The sequence below is a fragment of the Lolium rigidum genome, chromosome 3 (assembly GCF_022539505.1).
Source record: "Lolium rigidum isolate FL_2022 chromosome 3, APGP_CSIRO_Lrig_0.1, whole genome shotgun sequence".
Classification (NCBI taxonomy): Eukaryota; Viridiplantae; Streptophyta; class Magnoliopsida; order Poales; family Poaceae; genus Lolium; species Lolium rigidum.
The window spans coordinates 335,012,046-335,036,933 of record NC_061510.1 but is presented as its reverse complement, the minus strand read 5'-3'; positions in this window follow the sequence as shown (position 1 = coordinate 335,036,933).

Here is a 24,888-nt window from a genome sequence, read left to right as displayed (position 1 = left end):
AACTTGTGTGTGTCCACTCCGGCTTCTCGGACAGGCGGTTCCTACACTTAGGCAGATTCTGCATGTATAGGGGGAACTCCCTCGGAGGTGAACCGGAGAGATACTTGAGATCATATGGGATGATACTTGTTTCCACATGTACCTATGACCTAACCAAGCTCAAATGGAGGCATATGCCCACCGGGGGACCCTCGATGGGATGCAGTCAAAGGGGTAAAACGCGCGGTCAACAGAACTAGGGTTTCGTCAGAAATCGAGCATCGGATCTAGGGAATGGCCCCAAAACTTGTGTGTGTCCACATGGCATCCACAAAAGTGATTTGAGATGGTTTTATATCCTAGGATACCCCCCAGGTGTGTCCGGCTTCTCGGACAGGGGGTTCCTACACTTAGGCAGATTCTGCATGTATAGGGGGAACTCTCTCGTACGTGAACCGGAGAGAAACTTGAGATCATATGGGATGATCCTTGTTTCCACATGTACCTATGACCTAACCAAGCTTAAATTGAGGCATATGCCCACCGGGGGACCCCCGATGGGATGCAGTCAAAGGGGTAGACCGCGTGGTCAACAGAACTAGGGTTTCGTCAGAAATCGAGCATCGGTTCTAGGGAATGGCCCCAAAACTTGTGAGTTTCCACATGGCATGCACAAAAGTGATTTGAGATTGTTTTATACCCTAGGCTACCCCCCAGGTTTGTCCGGCTTCTCGGACAGGGGGTTCCTACACTTAGGCAGATTCTGCATGTATAGGGGGGAACTCCCTCGGAGGTGAACCGGAGAGAAACTTGAGATCATATGGGATGATACTTGTTTACAAATATACCTATGACCTAACCAAGTTCAAATGGAGGCATATGCCCACCGGGGGACCCCCGATGGGATGCAGTCAAAGGGGTAGATCGCGCGGTCAACAGAACTAGGGTTTCGTCAGAAATCGAGCATCGGATCTAGGGAATGGCCCCAAAACTTGTGTGTGTCCACATGGCATGAACAAAAGTGATTTGATATTGTTTTATATCCAAGGCTACCCCCCCAGGTGTGTCCGGCTTCTCGGACAGGGGGTTCCTACACTTAGGCAGATTCTCCATGTATAGGGGGAACTCCCTCGTACGTGAACCGGAGAGAAACTTGAGATCATATGGGATGATCCTTGTTTCCACATGTACATATGACCTAACCAAGCTCAAATGGAGGCATATTACCACCGGGGGACCCCCGATGGGATGCAGTCAAAGGGGTAGACCGCGCGGTCAACAGAACTAGGGTTTCGTCAGAAATCGAGCATCGGATCTAGGGAATGGACCCAAAACTTGTGTGTGTCCACATGGCATGCAAAAAAGTGATTTGAGTTGGTTTTATACCCTATACTACCCCCCAGGTGTGTCCGTCTTCTCGGACAGGGGGTTCCTACACTTAGGCAGATTCTGCATGTATAGGGGGGAACTCCCTCGGAGGTGAACCGGAGAGAAACTTGAGATCATATGGGATGATACTTGTTTCCACATGTACCTATGACCTAACCAAGCTCAAATGGAGGCATATGCCCACTGGGGGACCCCCGATGGGATGCAGTCAAAGGGGTAGACCGTGCGGTCAACAGAACTAGGGTTTCATTAGAAATCGAGCATCGGATCTAGGGAATGGCCCCAAAACTTGTGTGTGTCCACATGGCATGCACACAAGTGATTTGAGATGGTTTTATATCCAAGGATACCCCCCAGGTGTGTCCGGCTTCTCGGACAGGGGGTTCCTACACTTAGGGGTGGATCTGCGGGGCTCCCAGATTAGGGTTTCTTCTACCAGAGAGAATATTGAGGTAAGATAGGGTAATTATTGATACTACATATTCCAATGACCTAACACAACACAAAGGAAGAGAAAAGTCCGTGGTTCAACTGTTATCGGAGGCCGGTCAAAGGGGTAGATCTGCGGGACTCCCGGATTAGGGTTTCGTCTACCGGAGGGATTGTTGATGTAAGATAGGGTAATTATTGGTACTACATGTTCCGATGACCTAAGACAACACAAAGTAAGAGAAAAGTCCATGGGTCAACTGTTATCGGAGGCCGGTCAAAGGGGTAGATCTGCGGGGCTCCCGGATTAGGGTTTCGTAGAAGATATGGTAAAAAAAATTATGCGCATAGCTTGGGAATGTAGAAGATTAAAACATATTTGTATGGACCTATATTAGCATATTTTATAATATAATTGACACAACACAAAATTTAAATAGAAAATAAATTGAAAAAGAAAAAATGGGGTCTATGCCGAGGGCTGCCGTCGGCATAGCCTTGCCCTCGGCATAGGGTTAGGGCACGGTCGGGTTCAGCGGCCGGGTCGAGCCGGACCACCTCCCCCTGCGCCCATCTCCACTTCCCCCCGCGCCCATCTCTGCTTCCGCCCGCACCCGAGCTCCGCCCGCCGCCGCCAACAACCACCTCCCCGGCCGCCGCCAACCACCTCCCCGGCCGCCACCAACCACCTCCCCGGCCGCCGCCACGCGCTGTCCTCTGGCCGCCCTCCTCTCCCACCACCTTCTCCTCATCCAACCCTCCGCCACGCGCTGGTGCCGTCCTCCTCCTCTCCCCTCCCCTACCGGTGCCGTCGTCCTCCTCTCCCCTGTCGTGCCGCCGCTCGCCGGCACGGTCCCCCGCGCCGCCCAGTCTCCTCTTCACTGCCGGCGAGGCCCTGCCCGACCCCTCTTCCCTGCAAAGGTAAGCTAGGGTTAGCCACTGTTTTTTTATTTTTGTTTTTCAGAAAATGTTGATTGGTTGATCTAATTGAAACCAAAATGTTTAGTTCCTGAAAAAACCAACATGCAATTTATTCATCAAATTGAAATTGAATATTAAAGAATTACCGTGCGAATAGTTAAACAATATAGTGGAAATAGTAGAAATAAATAGAAATAGAAATGAATTTGTTTAATAATGGAAATAGAAATGCAAATTTGAATTTTTTTCTAATAATTTGAACTAGCGGAGTGGCCCGCGCATATGCGCGTCTAGACTTGTAGAAATTTTATTCAATCTTAAATAGTTTAATTTTTAGATGTTTAATGCTCTGGATTTTATTCTTTCATGGTTTATAGTGAACTTAATCAGTGTTGATTTCTATATATTAAATGACAAATCAAATGGTACATGGTTTGTGTCTTTGGCCTAGTTTTAGGTAAAATAAGTTTTGAAGTATGTTCATATATATAACGAGTGCACCATATCGGGGACATACTCTATAGATTTCACAAACTTAATTTGGTTTCGTATCGCTTTGTATTTTACTAATTCTAAATAACATAATTCGTTGAAATGTATTTTTCGGATGATGACCTTATAGTATTTATGCCATGCTATTCATGTAATCCATACATGGTCAAGTCTAATCCCAGCGAGAACCAACATGGAAGTGTACATCAAAAGAATAATGACAACAAAGCGAGCAAAACAAACCTACAAATTGTACTTTAAAACTTATATCTGATTTACATTGAGATGATATATGTAACACTACAAATATTTTTTTTATGTTATCCTATTGTTGCCGGAGAGGAATATAAGTATATAACACATCAAGTTGAGAAAACTATCCATATTTGTATACATATGGTCAAATGTCACCCGATGACAAACTTCATGTATGCCAATATACTTTGGGCCTAATTTAACACTGAGGATAGTCACATCCGCCAACTACACCATAACATAAAAGGTGGGAGAATTTGAGTGAAATATATGTTTACATCGCAATCTTCAATCTGAATAATTGGTAGCGCTATATTTGTTCTACAACATGCACTTAGAAGAGGATTTTCTTCAGATCTCCCTCATAAACTAACTCGTGCAACATGATTGCGAGAACTTCAAATTTAGACTATTGATTAACTGAAATTGATAATAAAAAAGTATTTATACAATATCTCCTGAGATAAAGTATGCACACCATATTAAAAAAACAAAGCAAGGATGCCTAGAATATATCTATGTCACCACCACTGATGTGTCTTGTATCGATCTAGTTCTAGTATGTTTGGAAAACAGGGTTTCAAGACTTCTGCCATAATTTTCTTAACTTATCGTGCTTTTCTTGTCTTTTGGCTGCCGGCGTTAGGGGCAAGAAAAACTAATTAAACTGAATTCGTTGCAGAGTAGTGCTATCACATTTGCATCAGCAGTGCTCATCGGCCCGAGCACCGCCGATAAAAGCTGGTCCTTATCGTCTTGGAGCTGTTTACGTCCGAGATCCGGGGTCGTTGCAATACGGGATCTCCAATGTGTTAGTAACGAAACGCGGCGATTCTTGAAGGAAACGGGAAAACCACATTAGAGTTGTAAACATGATAGCATGGACACATATTTTCTAATCATTATTTAATTTTTAATCTCTTACTTGAAAAAATACTTAATCATCGATAGTAAAAGTGAGGCCTTTTGTTTTACTAATTTGGTATGATATATAAGTTCTTGATTCCACTGTAAGAAAAATTAAAGATGCTGCAGGGTACTCTGAAGAAAATAAAATGAAATTTCTACTTCCAGACATTTAAATTGCTTAAGTATTTGAACAATTGAAAGCTCACTAAATAGAAAGAGGACATCACAACATATATGACTCAGCCTGGTCAGAACATGATAAACATGCATGAGTACTCTAAGTTGGAGCCAACAATAGAACTCTTACATTACAGGGACTATACATGAGGTGGACCTACAGTACAAATTAATCACCGGAGCTCATAGATGCATCAATCTTATTTTTAGGTAAATAAACATTTGCACTTTACCGGGAACATGAAAATGGTTCTTCCGTTTGTAGGAGAAGTCCCAGAAGGCTAAAAAACACCCTAACACATGTAATTACTCCAAAGATAAGTAGTTTCTTAGGCCACTCAAAACTAAATTTGTCAACACAAAAGCTATAAAAATGAGCTCTAAAACAATGTTCGATGAGAATTATGATGTTACCTTAAATGAGTTTACCATATGATACTTCAACAGCTTTGCATTCATCTGTCATTAATGTTTTAAAACTATCATTCGGATTTCAGTTGTATATGGATGGCATGATAACATATATAAAGAATATATCATACTGCAGGAGACATGAAACAATAGTCCTAATATCTAGTGTCAATCATATGCTTTAGCCTCAACCTGCTAGATATTAGTAGCCACACCGTATGTGTATGCCTTCTTGTTTTTTTTGCAAAAAAACAAACGTGCTCCCTGCATCCGCGTGTAGTGCGTGCGTGCCATCATAGATGAAGCATCGATAGCTGCGTGTCGGCGTTGGTACGTACTGCGTAGTTGATGCATGATGCCATCAGGTTCTTCTTCTTCCAGAGTTCTAATTCATGTTGATGGATGTGCTTGCGACAGCAGCTCGGACGGCAAGCGTTGGCGCATCGCGTGAGCAGCATGTGCATCATGAGATCGTGACTGCCAAGGCCTTGAGTAGTTTCAGTAGAATAACGCAGTACGACTGAGGGAATCATGCTTCAATCTATCATCCGCGCCTCTGATACTTCAATGTGGAGTCGTAGCAATGCCTATCTCTCTGGGATCGTGCCGTTCTTGCTGAGAGTCATGTCGGGCGGTACCCATCATTAGTTCATTACCATCATCCTCGCAGCTTTCCCATTCTTCTCTGGGCTCCCCGGCACGGCCGGCGCTGCACGATGTACCTTGCCCGCTGCTGCTGCCGATCCTCGATGTTGGAGTGCATGCGTTATCTTGAAAGCGGAAGCAGCGGGGGCTCGGTCTCGCTTTCGTTCAAGACGTTGCTGGTGGGCACTGTAGCTGCTGCTTGTAGCTCATTTGCATGATTCATGGTTGGCATCTGGCCGTTGTCGCCGGCCGTCCCAATGAGTACCTGAGGGAGATCGCCATGGAGGAGATTGAATACAGAAAGCTCGAGAACGATGGGATCTTTAAACAAAACAATCCTATTCTTGCGCTGGTTTTGTAGATATGCTAAGAGATAAAAAAATGTTGACTATTTGGTTTGCTCTCATCACATCGTACCAGATAACAGATCTAGGCTTATTGATCTCCACCGTGGGAATTTCTCAACTGTAAAGGGATAAATCTTGGATGTTGGTTGCTTGTTGTTTTAATAATATAATAATAATATAATAGATTTATCTTCATTAAATCTGGAGCGTTCTCTTTAGAGCGTCTAATCTGAGCCGCAATTTGTCTTGTGTCTTAATAATATAATAGATAGATAGATAGATTTGTAATAGGCCATGTGGTGAACGCCTCGTCATGAGCACCCCGGCGTGACGATCCCGGATCTTGCCCGCTTCTCGACGTTCGCCGACATCGACACCCGGTTGTTGGACTACTTCCTCTTCAGCCGAGGGTGAGCTAAATTTCCAACTTCATCTCCGCATTTTCTTATGTCACTAGATTCATTTTCCAAGTCAAGTTGCGTAACCTAGGTGTCACTTCCCGTCCGCGAGCGTTACGCGGATAAATATGCATTAGTGGTCCGCATATTTTGAACTGTAACGTTTGCGGCATTTACGGGACAGTCGTCGGATGTGTAGTTGTCTACGTTTTCCATGGTCTACTCCGGTCCGAGTCAGGATTTCGGCAGCGCCTCCCCGTTGTTCTCCGGATGCACATCCTCTCGGTTTTTTGCCGAGACGTGTATCGGGAGAGCAGCGGGGAGGTGCTGCCGAAATTCTGACTTGGACCGGGGTAGAGCATGGAGAACGTAGCCAACTACAGATCCGGCGGCTGCTAGGAGCCCACCTAGTAGAGATGTAGGTTGATGCATGCGTTTCGCCCGGTAATATAAATAAAAATATGATGCATTTAATTTCCTATTTGATATAAATGCTATGTATGTGGTTTGGCTCCCAATAAAGCAGAGGATGGCTGATAATGGATGGATGTATAATGAGCGTGTTAGTGCAACTGAGAAAACAGCTGAGTGGACAAGGAAGACCCATTTTCTAGTGAATGAGTTAGCGCGTGGTACAAAGGGGCTAGTTCGGGCACTTTGCCCCTGTGTTCGCTGCGTGAAGTGTCAACGTCGTGGGAAGGATGAAATGTATAGACACCTTCTGCAATATGGGTATATGCATGGGTACGTCACGGAAATCGACTTTGCTGAGCGCGAACGTGACAGAGGTGAGGTGATGCGGCAGCGGCTCAATGGCAATGAGTACGATGAAATTAGAGACTTTCTAGATGATCTCATCCATGCCGATGTCCCGGATTCGCCACCTCCAGAACCGGAGGCGCCGCCAGAACCGGAGGAACCAGAGCCAACCGCGAAGGCCTTCTATGGTATGATTGCTGCGGCTAAGAAGCCTTTGTACGAGGGCGCCGCGATTTCTTAGCTCGATGCCATCTCCCAATGTCTAGCCGACAAGACCCGGTACAACACCACCCGTGAGGGCTTTGAAGCAAGTCTGAAAACAACTGGTAACATGTTGCCAAAAGATCATTGTCTGCCTCAAAGCCTGCACGCGACGAGGAGAATGATGAAGGACCTCAACATGGATTATCAAAAGATAGACTGTTGTCCGAAAGGCTGCGTTCTATTTTGGAGACAGTTTGCGGAGGACAAGTATTGTCCCATCTGTAAGCAGTCTAGGTATGAAGAGGTAACGAGAAAGGATGGTCAGGTGAGGCAGTCAAGCACCGCAAAGTCGATTCTTCGATATCTCCCATTCATAAAAAGAATCCAGCGGCTTTACATGCACGAGGAGACAGCCAAACAGATGACGTGGCACAAGTATGGGAAGAGATTCGTGGACGAAAACAAGCAGTTGAAGATGGGACATCCATCCGATGGTACGGCATGGAAGAACTTCGATAAGAAATTCCCCCTTGCGGCAGCCGAGGCTCGGAATGTCAGAATTGCGATAGCAACAGATGGCTTCAATCCATATGGTATGTCGACTGCCAATTACAGTTGCTGGCCCGTGTTTGTTATTCCGCTCAATCTCCCTCCCGGAGTCCTAATGACGAGGAAGACCATGTTTCGTCGGCCGATCATTCCAGGCCCTCATTACCCGGGGAAGAATTTGAGTGTCTACATGCAGCCGATTGTGGAAGATTTGAACCACTCTTGGCACCACGGGACATTGATGCACGACTGAGCATCGAAGACAAACTTCTACATGAAAGTTTGGTTTCAGTATACCATGCATGACATGCCCGGGTACGCCCTAACATGCGGATGGTGTACAGCTGGTAAGTGGCCATGCCCAGTGTGCAGGCACCGGCTTGAGTTCCTTTGGCTACAGAAGGGTCGCAAGTATGTTGCGTTTGACACGAATCGATAGTTCCTCAAAAGGAGGCATCCGTTTAGAGAAGACAAAAAGAACTTCAAGAAGGGCAAAGTTGTGCATGAAAAAAAAGATGTGCCGAAGTTTGATGGTACACTTGTTGAAGCCGAGCTACGTGCTCTCGTGCCGGCAACGACGCCAACTGGCCATCAATTTGAGGGATATGGTGTAACGCACAACTGGACTCACGAGGCAGCCTTAACGAAGCTCGAGTATTACACGCACCTCGAACTTCCCCATAACATTGATGTGATGCACTGCTCGTAAAGAATGTCGCGAGTCGCGTCTTTCACACATGCACGAACATTCCCGGGAAGTCAATGGATAATGTCAAGGCTAGAATCGATGTTGAGATCCTCTGTGATAGGGAAAAATTACACATGAAGCGTCCTATTGGCCGTCAAAAGAATTGGTTCAAGCCGCATGCCAACTTCTGCCTTGATTCCATCCAAAAGAAGGAGGCATTCAGGTGGCTCAAATACGTCGTCATGTTCCCTGATGGTTATTGCTCGAATATGAGTAAGGGAGTTAATCTTTCGACGGGAAAAGTCACCGGGCTCAAGAGTCACGACTATCATATATGGATTCAGCGGCTCATGCCGGTGATGCTTCGAGGGTATATCCCTGAGAAAGTCTGGCGAGTGCTTGCGCAGTTGAGCCATTTCTTCCGCACGCTCTGTACTAAGCAGATATGTCCCAAGGTTATTGCAAAGCTACAAGATACAATGCCGGAGTTGCTATGCAATTTGGAGATGATATTTCCGCCAGCCTTCTTTACTCCGATGGCACATCTCATTGTGCACCTCGCCAACGAGGCACTCTTGGGTGGCCCGGTGCAGTTTCGTTGGCAGTTCTGTATTGAGGGAGAGTTTAAGTATATTCGAAAGATAACTGGAAACAAGGCCAAGATTGAAGCATGCATAGCTGAGGCAATATGCCTTCGGGAGATGGCGAGATGCCGCGACAACGTACTATCCCGATGATGTTCCCACTCAGCATAACCCGGTCACTCGTTACAATGTCGACGTGCCCGAGAATGACCCCAAGCTACAACTATTCCAATTCCCCGGTGGCAAGGCTGGTAAAGGAACAAAATATAAATTGGAGAACGAAGAGAAGGATTGTATAATGCTATATGTGCTTATGAACATGAAGGAAGTGGTCCCATTCGTAAGGTAAAAATGGTGAACAAATTACTTTGCATCTAGTAACCTCGTCTCGGTCTAATGCTTATTTTCTCCTTTCAGCGAATTCACGGATGAAATGTGGCCGTATGATGAATTGCCTCAACCCTCGGAGATGGACACTCTACTGAAAGAGGGTGCTCCCGGAATTAATAAAAACTTTGTGTCATGGTTCATGGAAAAAGTAATTTCTAACCTGTCCTCTTACATTGCAACATGTGACTTGTCCCTCTTATTACACGTTACTAATGCACACAACAAATTTGAAATGTTCTTGTAGAGCCGTGAGAGAAACGTTGATATGATAGATGAGTTGAAATGTGTTTCCCAAGGTTGTAGCCGTGAGGTGACCAAGTATGAGAAGTATGATGTGAATGGGTTTCGCTTCCACACAGAGACGCAACAGAAGGGCCGGGCGAATCCCAAAACGATAATACTGGGGTCTTCACCAAAGGAGCCAACAACTTTGACTACTACGGAAGGTTACAAAGTGTATACGAGTTGACAGTCAATCGTACAAACGTGATTCAATATCGTCGTGTTCAAGTGTCATTGGTTCGACCCAATAGGTGGACAGGGAAGTGATAAGTCCATTGGGTTAGTTGACGTTAAGCCTTCAACCACCTATAGCGGAGCCGATGTCTTTGTTGTGGCTCACCAAGCCAAGCAAGTTTATTATTTGTCCTACCCATGCCAGAAAGCGGAACTCAAGGGTTGGGAAGTCGTCTTCCAGGTATCGCCACATGGTAACCTACCGATTCCCTCTGAGGATGATTACAACAACATTGACCCCGTGACATACGAGGGGATTTTCTATCAAGAGGAACAGGACTTTGGGGAATATATTTTAGAACCGTTTGTTCAAGAGGACCTCGGGAACGATGCAGAAACTCGTGGTGAGTCAGTGGTGGATCTAAAGGACATATCTATGCTCGAGAAGTTACTTGAGGCGAATGACAATTATGATGAGCCTCCACCAGTCGACCCTTCAACTTTGTACTCACAAGATAGTGATAGTGATAGTGAGCCGAGAGAAGAGAAAGAGAAAGAGACGGAGTATGAGAGTGAGCGTCGGAGCGATGATGGCTGGTGAGGGTCTTTTATTCTTAGTATTTATTTGTCAACATGCTTCTTAATTGCATTGTGCCTTTTATTCTTAGTATCTTCATTTTATTATGTCAACATGCTTCTTAATTGCATTGTGCCTTTTATTCTTAGTATCTACATTTTACTATGTCAACATGCTTCTTAATTGCATTGTGCCTTTTATTCTTAGTATCTTCATTTTATTATGTCAACATGCTTCTTAATTGCATTGTGCCTTTTATTCTTAGTATCTTCATATAATATGTCTTTGTGCTTAACTGTTTTATTCTTCTCAATGCAGGTGACTGAACAATATGAGCAGCGGCAAGGCAGACTCCGAGAGCTTGCTTAAGACGCTGGCGCAGGTGAAGAGGAATATTCCTAGAGCGCCCAGACGGAGTGATCGAGCCCCGGTGCGCAATCCGCGTTACGCCAATGGTACCGATGGAGGACGAGGACGAGGAGGACGAGGACGATCAGGAGGACGAGGTGGAGGATGAGGTGGCGGCGGGGTACACATGGACTTTGACGAGCCACCCTCCGCTTCTGGCGACGTGGTGTTGGAGATATGCCCAAGAGGCAATAATAAAAGTGGTTATTATATATCTTTATGTTTATGATAAATGTTTATATACCATGCTATAATTGTATTAACCGAAACATTGATACATTTGTGATATGTAAACAACAAAGAGTCCCTAGTATGCCTCTTAACTAGCTTGTTGATTAATGGATGATTAGTTTCATAATCATGAACATTGGATGTTATTAATAACAAGGTTATATCATTGTGTGAATGATGTAATGGACACACCCAATTAAGCGTAGCATAAGATCTCGTCATTAAGTTATTTGCTATAAGCTTTCGATACATAGTTACCTAGTCCTTATGACCATGAGATCATATAAATCACTTATACCGGAAAGGTACTTTGATTACATCAAACACCACTTCGTAAATGGGTGGCTATAAAGGTGGGATTAAGTATCCGGAAAGTATGAGTTGAGGCATATGGATCAACGATGGGATTTGTCCATCCCGATGACGGATAGATATACTCCGGGCCCTCTCGGTGGAATGTCGTCTAATGTCTTGCAAGCATATGAATAAGTTCATAAGAGACCACATACCACGGTACGAGTAAAGAGTACTTGTCGGGAGACGAGGTTGAACAAGGTATAGAGTGATACCGAAGATCAAACCTCGGACAAGTAAAATATCGCGAGACAAAGGGAATTGGTATTGTATGTGAATGGTTCATTCGATCACTAAAGTCATCGTTGAATATGTGGGAGCCATTATGGATCTCCGGATCCCGCTATTGGTTATTGGTCGGAGTGAGTACTCAACCATGTCCGCATAGTTCACGAACCGTAGGGTGACACACTTAAAGTTGGATGTTGAAATGGTAGTATTTGAATATGGAATGGAGTTCGAATATTTGTTCGGAGTCCCGGATGAGATCCCGGACATCACGAGGAGTTCCGGAATGGTCCGGAGAATAAGATTCATATATAGGATGTCATTTTATGTGACTAAAAAGTCGCGGAAGGTTCTATGGAAGGTTCTAGAAGGTTCTAGAAAAGTCCGGAAGAAACCACCAAGGAAGGTGGAGTCCACATGGGACTCCACCTCCATGGCCGGCCAACCCTAGTGGGGAGGAGTCCCAAGTGGACTCCCCCTTAGGGGGCCGGCCACCCCCCCATATGGGAGGTGGAACTCCACCTTGGTGGGAGTCCTAGCTAGGCTAGGTTTCCCCCTCTCTATGGAAGGTTTTTGGTACGGGTCTTATTCGAAGACTTGGAGACCAACTCTTGGGGATCCACCTATATAATGAGGGGCATAGGGGAGGGGGGCGGACACACCAAAGCCACAACCTGGCCGCCCCCCTTGAGTGGCCGGCCACCCCCTCCCAAACCCTAGCCGCCCCCCTCTCCTCCATAGCTCCTGCGTGCTTTAGCGAAGCTCCGCCGGAGTTCTCCACCGCCACCGACACCACGCCGTCGTGCTGTCGGATTCAAGAGGAGCTACTACTTCCGCTGCCCGCTGGAACGGGAGGTGGACGTCGTCTTCATCAACAACCGAACGTGTGACCGAGTACGGAGGTGCTGCCCGTTCGTGGCGCCGGAACCGATCGTGATCAAGATCTTCTACGCGCTTTTGCAAGCGGCAAGTGAACGTCTACCGCAGCAACAAGAGCCTCATCTTGTAGGCTTTGGAATCTCTTCAAGGGTGAGACTCGATACCCCCTCGTTGCTACCGTCTTCTAGATTGCATCTTGGCTTGGATTGCGTGTTCGCGGTAGGAAAATTTTTGTTTTCTATGCAACGTTGTCCTACGGTGGTATCGAGCCGTGTCTATGCATAGATGGTTGCACGAGTAGAACACAATGGTTTTGTGGGCGTTGATGCTCTTGTTATCTTTAGTTGAGTACTTTGCATCTTTATGGCATAGTGGGATGAAGCGGCTCGGACTAACTTTACATGACCGTGTTCATGAGACTTGTTCCTCGTTCGACATGCAACTAGTATTGCATAAGAGGCTTTGCGGGTGTCTCGTCTCTCCTACTATAGTAAAGATTCAATTTACTCTTCTATTGACAACATTAGTATCAACGTTGTGGTTCATGTTCGTAGGTAGATTAGATCTATATCGAAAACCCTAAACCACGTAAAATATGCAAACCAAATTAGAGAGCGTCTAACTTGTTTTTGTAGGGTTTGGTGATGTGATATGGCCATAATGTGATGATGAATATGTATGAGATGATCATTATTGTATTGTGGCAACCGGCAGGAGCCTTATGGTTGTCTTTAAATTTCATGTTGAGTAGTATTTCAAAGTAGTTGTAATAGTTGCTACATGGAGGACAATCATGAAGACGGCGCCATTGACCTTGACGCTACGCCGACGATGATGGAGATCATGCCCGAAGATGATGGAGATCATGTCCGTGCTTTGGAGATGAAGATCAAAGGCGCAAAGACAAAAGGGCCATATCATATCACATATGAACTGCATGTGATGTTAATCCTTTTATGCATCTTATTTTTCTTAGATCGCGACGGTAGCATTATAAGATGATCCCTCACTAAAATCTCAAGATAATAAAGTGTTCATCCTTAGTAGCACCGTTGCCAAGACTTGTCGTTTCGAAGCATCTCGTGATGATCGGGTGTGATAGAATCAACAAGTGCATACAACGGGTGCAAGCCGCTTTGCACATGCGGATACTAAGGTGGCCTTGACGAGCCTAGCATGTACGGACATGGTCTCGGAACACGTGATACCGAAAGGTAGAGCATGAATCATATAATTGATATGATGAACACTTTGAGTGTTCGCCATTGAAATTACACCTTGTCTCGTGATGATCGGACTATGGTGTGGTGGATTTGGTTCGTGTGATCACTAAGACAATGCGAGGGATATTGTTTTGAGTGGGAGTTCACCATTTGAACTCAATTTGTCATAAACTTGGTCTAAACTATTGCAAATATATGTTGTAGAGATGGCGTCCCCAATCAATTTTAACCAGTTCCTAGAGAAAGAAAAGCTTAAGAGCAACGGTAGCAACTTCACCGATCGGTTCCGTCATGTGAGGATTTTCCTCTGCGGCGGAAATCGCAATATGTGCTTGATGCACCGCTAGGTGACCCTCCTGCGAAACCGAAACCGATGAAGTAAAAGCTGTTTACGAGACTCGGAAAACTCGGTACTCTCAAGTTCGGTGTGCCATCCCGTGCGATCCGGAATCCGATCTTCAAAAACGTTTTGAGCACCACGATCCTCATGAGTTGATGAATGAGCTGAAAGCTATTTTTGAGACTCATGCGGCCGTGGAATGCTATGAAGCATCGAAACATTTCTTCAGCTGTATGATGGAAGAAGGCAGCTCCATTAGTGAGCACATGCTCGCCATGACCGGGCATGCGAAGAAACTCGGTGACTTGGGAATAGTGATTCCTAACAGATCGGGGATTAATCGTGTCCTTCAATCACCGCCACCAAGTTACAAGAACTTTGTGATGAACTACAATATGCAGAACATGAACAAGGAGTTACCTGAACTCTTTGGCATGCTAAAAGCTGCCGAGATTGAGATCAAGAAAGAGCACCAAGTGTTGATGGTCAACAAGACCACCGAGTTCAAGAAACAGGGCAAGTCTAAGGGAAAATTCAAGAAGGGTGGCAAGAAAGCTGCCACGCCTCCTATGAAACCTAAGAACGGCCCTAAGCCCGATGCTTGAGTGCTATTACCGCAAGGAGAAGGGACACCTGGAAGCGTAATTGCTCCAAGTATTTGGCGGATCCGAAGAGCGGCCTTGTCAAGAAGAAGAAAGAAGGTATATCCGATATACATGTTATAGATGTTTATCTCATCGGTTCTCGTTCTAGTACCGGGTATTTGATACTGGTTCGGTTGCTCATATTTGTAACTCGAAACAGGAACTAAAGAATAAACGAAGACTACCGAAAGATGAAGTGACGATGCGCGTTGGAAATGGATCCAAAGTCGATGTGATCGCTGTCGGCACACTTCCTCTACATCTACCTTCGGGATTAGTTTTAAGCCTAAATAATTGTTATTTTGTACCCGCGTTGAGCATGAACATTATATCTGGATCTTGTTTAATGCAAGACGGTTATTCATTCAAGTCCGAGAACAATGGTTGTTCTATTTTTATGAATAATATCTTTTATGGTCGAGCACCCGAAAAGAATGGCTTATTTCTCGTTAGATCTCGATAGTAGTGATACGCATATACATAACATTGATGCTAAGCGAATTAAATTGAATGATAATTCTACTTATATGTGGCACTCGTCGTCTTGGTCATATTGGAGTGAAACGCATGAAGAAACTCCATACTCGATGGATTACTTGAATCACTTGACTTTGAGTCACTTGATAGATGCGAAGCATGTCTAATGGGAAAAATGACTAAGACTCCATTTTCTCGGTATGATGGAGCGAGCTACCGACTTATTGGAAATCATACATACCGATGTGTGCGGACCAATGAGTGTAGCATCGCGCGGTGGTTATCGTTATGTTCTAACCTTCACGGATGATCCGAGTAGATATGGGTATATCTATTTCATGAAACATAAATCCGAAACTTTTGAGAAGTTTAAGGAATTCCAAAGTGAAGTAGAAAATCAACGTAACAAGAAGATTAAATTTCTACGATCTGATCGCGGAGGTGAATATCCGAGTTATGAGTTTGGCATGCATTTAAAGAAATGCGGAATACTTTCACAATTGACACCGCCGGGAACACCACAACGAAACGGTGTGTCCGAACGTCGTAATCGAACTCTCTTAGATATGGTTCGTTCTATGATGTCTCTTACTGATTTGCCGTTATCATTTTGGAGTTATGCATTAGAGACAGCCGCATTCACTTTAAATAGAGCACCATCAAAATCCGTAGAAACGACACCGTATGAATTATGGTTTAATAAGAAACCTAAGTCTGTCGTTCCTTAAAGTTTGGGGTTGCGAAGCCTATGTAAAAAAGTTACAACCGGACAAGCTAGAACCCAAAGCGGAGAAATGCGTCTTCATAGGATACCCTAAGGAAACTATAGGGTACACTTTCTATCACAGATCCGAAGGCAAAATCTTTGTTGCTAAGAACGGAACCTTTCTTGAGAAAGAATTTCTCACTAAAGAGGTGACTGGAAGAAAAGTAGAACTCGATGAGATTAATGAATCTATACTCGTTGATCAAAGTAGCGCAAGACCGGAAGTTGTACTCGTACCGCCTACACCGGCAACGGAGGAAGCTAATGATAATGATCATGAAACTTCGAACGAGGAAACTACCGAACCTCGCGGATCGACAAGGGAACGTGCCACTCCCGATTGGTATGATCCTTGTCTAAATGTCATGATTGTGGATAACAATGATGAGGACCCTGCGACATATGAAGAAGCGATGATGAGCCCAGATTCCAACAAATGGCAAGAAGCCATGAAATCTGAAATGGGATCCATGTATGATAACAAAGTATGGACTTTGGTAGACTTACCTGATAGCCGTAAGGCTGTCGAGAATAAATGGATCTTCAAGAGAAAGACAGATACTGATGGTAATATTACTGTCTATAAAGCTCGACTTGTCGCAAAGGGTTTCCGACAAATTCAAGGAGTTGACTACGATGAGACTTTCTCACCCGTAGCGAAGCTAAAATCTGTGAGGATTTTGTTAGCAATAGCTGCATTTTTCGATTATGAGATTTGGCGGATGGATGTCAAAACGGCGTTCCTTAATGGAGACATTGAGGAAGAGTTGTATATGGTACAACCCAAAGGTTTTGTCGATCCTAAAAATGTCGACAAAGTATGCAAACTTCAGACGTTCAATCTATGGACTGAAGCAAGCATCAAGAAGTTGGAACCGACGTTTTGATAAGGTGATCAAAGACTTCGGGTTTATACAAGTGTCATGGAGAGGCCTGTATTTACAAGAAAGTGAGTGGGAGCTCCGTAGCATTCCCGATATTATATGTAGATGACATATTATTGATTGGGAATGATATAGAACTATTAAGCAGATGTAAAAGGTTATTTGAATAACGAGTTTTTCAATGAAAGACCTTGGTGAAGCATCGTATATATTAGGCATCAAGATTTATAGAGATAGATCAAGACGCCTAATAGGGCTATCACGGAGTACATACTCGGACAAGATTCTAAAGAAGTTTAGAATGGACGAAAGTAAGAAAGGGTTTTTACCTATGTTACCAGTGCAAGGTCTTGAGTAAGACTCAAGGACCGGCTACGGCAGAAGAAAGAGAAAGGATGAATCAGATCCCCTATGCTTCGGCAGATAGGCTCTATTATGTATGCCATGCTATGTACAAGACCGGATATAGCACATGCTCGTTAGTTTGACTAGCGGATATCAAAGTGATCCAGGAATGGAGCACTGGACGACGGTCAAGAATATCCGGAAGTACTTGAAAAGAACTAAGGATATGTTTCTTTGTTATGGAGGTGACCAAGAGCTCGTTGTAACAAGTTACACCGATGCAAGTTGGAACACCGATCCCGATGACTCTAAGTCACGGTCCGGGTACGTGTTTATATTGAATGGTGCTGCAGATAAGCCGGGCAAGCTCGAAGCGAGTGCACGGTGGCGAAGTCTTCAACAGAATCGGAGTACATAGCGGCTTCAGAGGCTTCATCAGAAGCGGTATGGATGAAGAGGTTCATTGTAGAGCTCGGTGTGGTTCCTAGTGCATTGGACCCACTAGTCATATACTGTGACAACATGGGTGCCATCGCCAATGCACAAGAACCAAGGTCACACAAGAGGCCGAAGCATATCAAGCTGCGTTACCACTCGATTCGCGAGTACATCGAAGATGGAGAAGTAAAGATTTGCAAAGTACACACCGATCCGAATGTAGCAGATCCGTTGACTAAAGCTCTCCCTAGGGCAAAGCATGACCAACACCAGAATGCCATGGGTGTTAGGTTCCTTACAATGTAATCTAGATTATTGACTCTAGTGCAAGTGGGAGACTGTTGGAGATATGCCCAAGAGGCAATAATAAAAGTGGTTATTATATATCTTTATGTTTATGATAAATGTTTATATACCATGCTATAATTGTATTAACCGAAACATTGATACATTTGTGATATGTAAACAACAAAGAGTCCCTAGTATGCCTCTTAACTAGCTTGTTGATTAATGGATGATTAGTTTCATAATCATGAACATTGGATGTTATTAATAACAAGGTTATATCATTGTGTGAATGATGTAATGGACACACCCAATTAAGCGTAGCATAAGATCTCGTCATTAAGTTATTTGCTATAAGCTTTCGATACATAGTTACCTAGTCCTTATGACCATGAGATCATATAAATCACTTATACCGGAAAGGTACTTTGATTACATCAAACACCACTTCGTAAATGGGTGGCTATAAAGGTGGGATTAAGTATCCGGAAAGTATGAGTTGAGGCATATGGATCAACAGTGGGATTTGTCCATCCCGATGACGGATAGATATACTCTGGGCCCTCTCGGTGGAATGTCGTCTAATGTCTTGCAAGCATATGAATAAGTTCATAAGAGACCACATACCACGGTACGAGTAAAGAGTACTTGTCGGGAGACGAGGTTGAACAAGGTATAGAGTGATACCGAAGATCAAACCTCGGACAAGTAAAATATCGCGAGACAAAGGGAATTGGTATTGTATGTGAATGGTTCATTCGATCACTAAAGTCATCGTTGAATATGTGGGAGCCATTATGGATCTCCGGATCCCGCTATTGGTTATTGGTCGGAGTGAGTACTCAACCATGTCCGCATAGTTCACGAACCGTAGGGTGACACACTTAAAGTTGGATGTTGAAATGGTAGTATTTGAATATGGAATGGAGTTCGAATATTTGTTCGGAGTCCCGGATGAGATCCCGGACATCACGAGGAGTTCCGGAATGGTCCGGAGAATAAGATTCATATATAGGATGTCATTTTATGTGACTAAAAAGTCGCGGAAGGTTCTATGGAAGGTTCTAGAAGGTTCTAGAAAAGTCCGGAAGAAACCACCAAGGAAGGTGGAGTCCACATGGGACTCCACCTCCATGGCCGGCCAACCCTAGTGGGGGAGGAGTCCCAAGTGGACTCCCCCTTAGGGGCGGCCACCCCCATATAGGAGGTGGAACTCCCACCTTGGTGGGAGTCCTAGCTAGGCTAGGTTTCCCCTCTCTATGGAAGGTTTTTGGTTCGGGTCTTATTCGAAGACTTGGAGACCAACTCTTGGGGATCCACCTATATAATGAGGGGCATAGGGGAGGGGGCCGGACACACCAAAGCCACAACCTGGCCGCCCCCCTTGAGTGGCCGGCCACCCCTCCCAAACCCTAGCCGCCCCTCTCCTCCATAGCTCCCGCGTGCTTTAGCGAAGCTCCGCCGGAGTTCTCCACCGCCACCGACACCACGCCGTCGTGCCTGTCGGATTCAAGAGGAGCTACTACTTCCGCTGCCCGCCGGAACGGGAGGTGGACGTCGTCTTCATCAACAACCGAACGTGTGACCGAGTACGGAGGTGCTGCCCGTTCGTGGCGCCGGAACCGATCGTGATCAAGATCTTCTACGCGCTTTTGCAAGCGGCAAGTGAACGTCTACCGCAGCAACAAGAGCCTCATCTTGTAGGCTTTGGAATCTCTTCAAGGGTGAGACTCGATACCCCTCGTTGCTACCGTCTTCTAGATTGCATCTTGGCTTGGATTGCGTGTTCGCGGTAGGAAAATTTTTGTTTTCTATGCAACGTTGTCCTACACGTGGCTCCTGAGTTGTTCCTAGAGGGTCCGTCTAGTGGGGAGGTGGAGATGGAGACGGAGTCTACACACGAGTCGGACTCTAGGGCTGGGTTGGAGGTGATGGAGGGTGGGGGTGCGCCGAAGCCTTTGAAGATTCGTGGAGAAGCTAGAGTCCCCGATGCGAGGAAGGAGCCGAAGACCCATGATGAGAAGGCCCTTATCATTCCTTCGAGCGATGAGTAAGTGTACTACTTCAGAAATTTCGAACATGTATTTTCATCTTGGGCATAATAAACAATTTGGCATGTGTACTAATGTGTGATTTATTTGCAGCAATCGGACATGGGAGGCCAAGCCCCCCCCCCCGCCAGCCTAACAGCTTGCTTGGGGCTCTGATTAAGAAGTTCTGGTCGAGAAAATACACTCCCCTTAGCACGTTCCCCGGTGGCGAGCCAAAGCTAGCCACTACTTGGGCGGACTATGAGGATGCCCTTGCCGTAGGCTTCGCGACAGCTGCTGAGGCTGTGACCACCAAGTTCTGGGTAAGGCATATATTTCTCGAGCACCGTTCATAGTTGATGACCCTAATGTGCTAACTCATGACTTTCACAACTGATTTATGCATGATTGAAGTGCTTCTATCGTGTGGACCCGGAGCTTGATGCGAAGGCGCGTCTCACTTTGCGTGGCGCTTGCGAGAGTTTGACACCGCAGTAGTGGTACAACCAAAAGGTCACCTGCGCTAGTGCCTTCTGGGCTAACAAGGGTAAGAGGGTCAAGAAGGAGTACTATGTTGGTAACCAGCCTACGGAGGAATGGGCAATGACCATTCATGAGTACATGTCGGTGAGTAAAATGTCAATGAGATTCTACATTGCTGCTAAGTTTTCATTGGATTATCTTGAGTTGAGTATTGCGTTTTCAGGTTTGTCCCGAGTGGGCCGAGCAGCATAGGGAGGCATGGGAGGAGCTGATTAGGGCGAGGTGGCTCAGGCAGGACGAGGAGTTTGCAACCGTGTCGAGGCGTAACATGGAGAACCGAGGCACCGGTGGCACACACTGCGCGGGAAGCCGCGACTACACCCGCTTCAAGGGGAAAAAGGTATGTATATACATGGAACGACCTTCTTTCATTTCCCGTCATGTCTCATTTGTGATACGCATAACTTTTCATTTCGCGATGCAGGTGGCCGAGGCACCACCTGGGGTGGTGCTTCATGATCCAGAGAAATATGACATGATGCGGACGAAGCAGAAGCCCAATCCCGCATTGCCTCAGCCACAGTACTACGGTAATGCCAAGGCCGCCAAGGATGACTACTGCGACATGGTGAGGTCTCGTCACCCGGAGGTGGATGACCCCTTGCGCATCCCGACCGACGAGGAGTCGTTGGTCCTGTCGGGGCGCGGGCGTCCGCATGGCCGTTTCCCCTTTCTGAATAAGGTGGTCAAGCCTACCCACGCCACGAGCTACACGCGTCTCAAGCATACCCTCACCGCCGACAGCCCCCAGCCTCGTCCCCGGCCTGCTCGTCCACCCGCTTACGATGTAAGTTTTCCTCATTTTCATCCTCTTTCCGGTTTTCCTTCCTACATGGCTAAGTGTTGACGAGATTCATTGTTTCTGAAATTGTAGCCTGAGTTCGAGGTGGCCTACGAAGCCTGTAATGAAGTGTACCAGCAGGCCGCTGCGCAGTGGAATAGGCAGAATACAGCCTACATGGCATATATAGGAGTAAGTTTGAATCTTTCTTCTCGCAAGTAGATGACAAGTCTCAGTTTGATGCTTTATTTCTGCAAAGCCTGACTTGTAACCTATTTTGCAGGAAATGATGATTTCTATGTCTACTGGTACACCGCCACCGGCTCAAGTTCCCATTGCGGGAGATTTTCCTATCATGCCATCGAGGGCAGCTTTCGCTGCGACTTACTACGGATCCACACCGGTAAGTTCTTTGCCAAACCCGTAGTTACCACTTCCCTTTGCATCGCAAGTTGCTAACATGTAGGGAACTTGTAGGGAACGGGATGCTCCAGGAACCAGGCCTCGCAGGGTGGGCGCGAGGTCACACCGGTTCATGAAGGTGGTCAGTCTCCTGGGCGTTCTGCTGGTGCCTCTCCGTCGACTACTCCTGGGACTACTCCTGGTGCCTCTCCGTCGACTTCTCCTGGGCGTACTTCCGGTCCTTCTCCAGGTGGTTCTTCTGCAGCTTCTACCGGAGCGCAACCCCGGGCTGCTCGTTTCGCCAACGATGTGGGCGGACACACCCCGCCCGGGTCCTTCCTTCGCTAATCGGCACCAGGCTTCTTGCTTGCTACTACTACTATTCCTATCATGTGCTACCTACTACTATGTATTTGCATGACATGCCACTCTCCTCTTGTATGCTATTATGTGCACCATGTATGCTACTATGTGGATTTATGCTATTTTGGTGAATTATGGTGAATTTGGATGTATTTGCATGTATTTGGATGTATTTGCATGTATTTGGATGAAATTGCTGTGAAATTGGACCATTTGCTGTGAAATTGGCCCAGCTGCCGAACCAAATGGTCAAGGCTACGCCGAGGGCATTGCCGTCGGCGTAGATCCTGCCCTGGCACCGGCGCGGGCATCCCAGCAGCCGCCACGTAGGTCCCTATGCCGAGGGCATTGCCGTCGGCGTAGCCCCTGGCGTGCGGCGCAAGCACAGCAGCACGGGCGCGCGCACGGACGCCACGTCGCACATGGAGGCCGTCGGCATCTGCATGGTGGCCGTCGGCGTCTGCATGGTTTGGACTCCCCTCGGCGTGCCACGTCGCGCGCTACGCCGAGGGCTATGCCGTCGGCATATGGTGCCCGCCGTTAACGGCGACGGCCCGCCGTGGATGCTACGCCGAGGGCGTCTACGCCGAGGGGCTCGCCGGCCGTCGGTGTACGACGCATACGCCGAGGGCTAGCCCTACGCCGACGGCACACCGGCCTATGCCGAGGGACCTAGACGCCGAGGACAGACGCCGAGGGTTGCCGTCGGCGTAGCCTACGCCGAGGGCCTGGCGTGGCTACGCCGAGGGCAGCTGGCCGTCGGCAGCTAGCTCGATTCCTGTAGTGTCATATCCTTTCGTGTTAAGTATAGGTTGTATCACTTGTTTCTAATGGTGCTTGGTGACCTCTTCAACATATAGCAATTAATATTGTTTCCTCACTATCTATGATTTAGGGAAAAAAATCTGTTAGTGTCATCTAGTTTTTTTTTTCTTGCCCGCTAGGCAGGGGTGGTGGCAATTAGTCTACCGTTAACTTTGTTTCTTTTGTTGTTCAAAACAGATCTAGCAAGCTGTCTTTATCCCATATAATCAAACAATAAACACCAAGATTAACATATTATCTATAACATTGAACTAAATTGCCCTCTTGCATTCCTATTCACATATGCAAGAAGCGAATAATTTGAAATGGCGGATTTAGTGCATAGCTACGGTGGAGTTTTTTTCACAAGATAAGATAGATAATATTTGGAAGTTGAAGACAACTACATGAAAAACTAGCTTGAAACAATTGAACTATCAAATAGGTTGCTTAATAGGTATTTGGACGCTTTTAGATATTTTTATTTCTTTCATTCAATATTTATAATTTCTTCTAATCTTGCTAATAATATTAAACCCATAATGATGAACTTCTCTGAATTTACAAATATTGCTCATTTTGGCACTTTTGGAGAGTAATACTTCAAGTGGCAAGTCCATTTATACCTGGGAAAACTAATATGTGGTGTTCATATCCGTTTTCGCGGTAAATCTGTTTCAAGCTAATCTAAATTAGAATACTGATGATCATGTTTGCGATATGCTTTATAAATATGATTTTATTCTTTCTTTTTTGGTATGGCGTGGAACGAGCTTGTAATTCTGGATTTGTCTCTCACTGAGCAGCTAAATGTCAAAGTGCGCATGCTCTTCATTGTACAATATTAGTCAGTATATACTGTTCTTAGAATATTCTTTAAGTTTGACCATATGTGTTGTTTTGTTTGTCTTTCTGTAATGTTCTACAACACGTGTTTTTTTCCTTTGAATTAAAGCTGCGAGTTTACTTAAATATCTCATTGATGCCTCCCTCATATATCTCCTCATTGGTTTGATATTGGTTGTTACTTGTTTGACTTCTTATGATTGAAGAAAAGGGCATTGGTGATGGACATGGTGCAGCTGATCTTGTGCGCCATACATAAGATGATTGTCTGATTAAATATGCTGTTGACCGTAAAATTGAGGTATGCTTATCTTCTGTATGTACGTTGAGACATCTGAACAATATGTATTGCCTTACTTTTTTTACTGCAATTTCTCAAGTACCAAATTTAAATAGACGAATGTAAGATTCATCTCTTTGATTGGCTATTCACCTGGCCAACCCCTCTTTTTGACCGGGCATGTGGCCGCCTCTTTGCTTTGATGGTAGGCTGCATCTTGGATCTTGCCTTCACTCCTTACTTCCTCATCCCTTTCTCAGCAGCTCTCTATTCTCTTTCTTATGAATTTAACCACATGCCTTCTCTTTTATTTGCTGAAGTTCTACCCCCTCTCTACTGGATGTGCACTTTCCCTTGCATTTCCGTTCCATCTAGCTGCCTTGGTTTCAGTTTATTCCATCATTAGTACTCCCCCAGTTCATTCTGGTAATGTGGTTTCTTCTCTCTGAAGACTCATGACCCAGGATCCCTTTTCGTGTGTATGTTAGCATAATGAAATGCATCTTCTTTCATGTTATTCATGGAGGTTTTTTTTGTTTGTTTATTCTCTACCAGTTGCTACATGCCTTTTATTAGTTTATCATGTTCATATGGATCTAACAAGTCCTAGTGTGATTTATATGTAGTTATCTCTACATAAGTACTAGTTGTTAACTGATAATGCATGTGCATGAGCATTTGCTTCAGAGATCCTTTACTAAAACAGGATAACTATGCTGTTTCAAATTCCTATTTTTTAATCATTATGGTACGTAGTTAATTGATGATTGTCCCTATA